Source organism: Cyphomyrmex costatus, unplaced genomic scaffold (genome assembly GCF_001594065.2).
Source record: "Cyphomyrmex costatus isolate MS0001 unplaced genomic scaffold, Ccosl1.0 scaffold1060, whole genome shotgun sequence".
Classification (NCBI taxonomy): Eukaryota; Metazoa; Arthropoda; class Insecta; order Hymenoptera; family Formicidae; genus Cyphomyrmex; species Cyphomyrmex costatus.
The window spans coordinates 183,621-186,318 of record NW_017275020.1 but is presented as its reverse complement, the minus strand read 5'-3'; positions in this window follow the sequence as shown (position 1 = coordinate 186,318).

Sequence of the window (2,698 nt, the reverse complement as noted above, 5' to 3'; positions counted from 1 at the left end):
CCATGACAGTCGAATGGCATTGTTCATCGCGTGGAGCGGTGAGGTGAGGGGAACAGCGAAAGCTAGACGAAGGCTATTCGAAAATCAGCCGAAAGTTGCATTTGCCCGCCCCTCTTCACCTCATCTCACCGCGTGCAGTCCAAGTACTCCATGATGGTCGAATGGCATTGTACTGTGCGCGGTGCGATACGGTAAGAGGGACTGCGAAAGCTGGACGAATATTCGAAAATCAACCGAAAGTTGCACCCCTCTCACCTCACCGCTCCACTCGCAGTCCACATGCCCCATGACGATCGAGCGGTATACACTAGCGCCACATTTTCCTCTTGCGGCAGGAATGTCAGAAGGACATCGAATGGAATGTGGTCGACGATGACAATAATGATGACAATGACAATAATGATAACGACGACGACGTATCTTAAAAATAAAACGTGAAAATTTACAGATTCGGACTTTGAGTCATGATATCTTCGCTCGTAGGACACGTAGAGAAAAAATGAAAGCACTTTTATTATACAATTTAAGTAATTGCTATCGATTGAGCGTATATAGAACTTGATCCGTTCAGCCGTTACTGAGATCTGATCATCTCAATCCCCCGAAACTCTCAGTTTCGCGTAAAGGAGGCACGGCAGTGCCGCGGCGCTTGGCTTAGCGCCGAGACACTACCGTGTCTCCAGATCTATCCTCTTTTCCTACCTGCGACTCGTATTGCCAAATAACTGATGCAAAAACGGTCGCAAGAAATTCGTTGCTTTAAAAGACTCTATCTCTATTTACACTTGCGTCTAACTGTTTCTTGTTGTGTATGTCAAGTATGTGTGTTCGTGTGTCTCCTAATGACAACGATCTCCGAGATCTTTAAATAATTTGTGGCAATGCAATCACCACAAAATAAAAACACTCAATGTCCTACAACCACATTTATAGCTGTCGTAATTAATAACATGTAATTGTTATATAACAAAATAACATGTCCAATCGTATGCAAAGTAACGATAAAACTAACTGTAAATTTCGTTACCGTTATCCAAAAACTGTAACTAAGGTAAATGTACCGGTTATTGGACAGTTAAGGAATTACACTACGAAATCATTTATTTAAACTTTAGAAACATTAAAATTTTAGTTTATTACACATGCTTAATAAGAATGGATGTTTTCTGAAACTAAATCCATTATCAAATATGTTATTTGCGTTTATTATAAATTGTATTTAGTCATAAATATAATATGATTCAAATGTCCTAATTATTGGACAAAAAATGTGACGTGTCTCTGTGTCCATAAAAGTATGACCCAATTATTGGACAAATAATAAGTAATTTTCTTATTATAGAAAAGAATCGCATTTTACTTACTTATCAATCAAGATTGTTCAAAAAAGTTTATCGAAATTGTATTTAGTGAAGTTTTATATAAAGTTTTATATGTAATATATACAAAATATGTTTGCAGTAGGCAGGTACGATAAGGAATGTCCAATAATTGATACACGCATATATGTGAATGTCCTAATAAATGGACGATTGTCCATAAACGAAATTTTTTTTACAAAAGTATCATTTTTAATATGAATAAATTATATAATACTTAATTTCTAAATAATATGAAAAATTGCTTAAAAATTCATTTAGAGTAACACATCATCAAAAGCTTAATATTTAAAATTGTCACAATTTGTCCAACAATTGGGTCGTGTCCACGAACTGGTACATTTACCTTACGTTATCGTTACAGTTACTAAAGAAAAGAAAGTAACGCAGTGTTACGTCCTGTAGACTCCACGATTCTTTTCTTTCAAAGGATCTTGGTCAGCGTCATGACCAGAGTGAGATTTACGAGAAGGGCCCGAGCGCGGATATGTGATAATAGAGGCCTAAGTAAACACCACGCGGCGGGAGACTCGTAAATGCCACTCAAAAGAAAAATCAAACGAGGAAAACAACTTGCGTACAAAGGGCAGGCGGCGATAAAAATTGCGAAACCATATATTTCTAAACGGTCACTAGATAACAAACACTCTAAAGTATCATCTGGGAATGATCCGTAACTCTAAGAAAACTAGCTAAAAAAAATAACTGGCGCCATGTCCATCGTGCCAAATCGTAAAACCCTTAGAGGATTTCCCACGGCAATGTTTATCTAACATACAATAAATATAAATGGAGTGCGGAAACCAACGACTCTTCTGATCATATATTTTATTATAACAAAGCACGACGTGGACCCGACAACAATTTCCCACGCATAAAACTCTTAAGAAAAATTGTAAATTACTTTATTTTTCTTAACTCCCCGAGAATACGCGAGATCAACCACGATAGGACCTAACAAAAATCGTAAATTTCCTTACTGTTAAATCTTTTCTAAGAAGACGCTAGATTAACCACGATAGGACCTAACAAAAATCGTAAAATCCTTTATTCCCGAACCTCTTCCGAGAAGACGCGCTAGATCAACAACGATAAGAGTTAAAAATCGTAAATCATGTCACTAGTTGCTGGCGAAGCAACAATTTCAGACAAAGCCCGCCCTTTTGGGGTATAAATACGAGGCCCTCGGAAGCGCACAGCGTCAGTTGTAATCTTCAGTTCACCGTGTCAGTTATCCGAGGCGATAAGCCCGAGTCGACTGATCAAGATCTGGTGTTCAGTTAGAGTCAGTGCACCGAGGCCCACCTACGGCCCGTCGA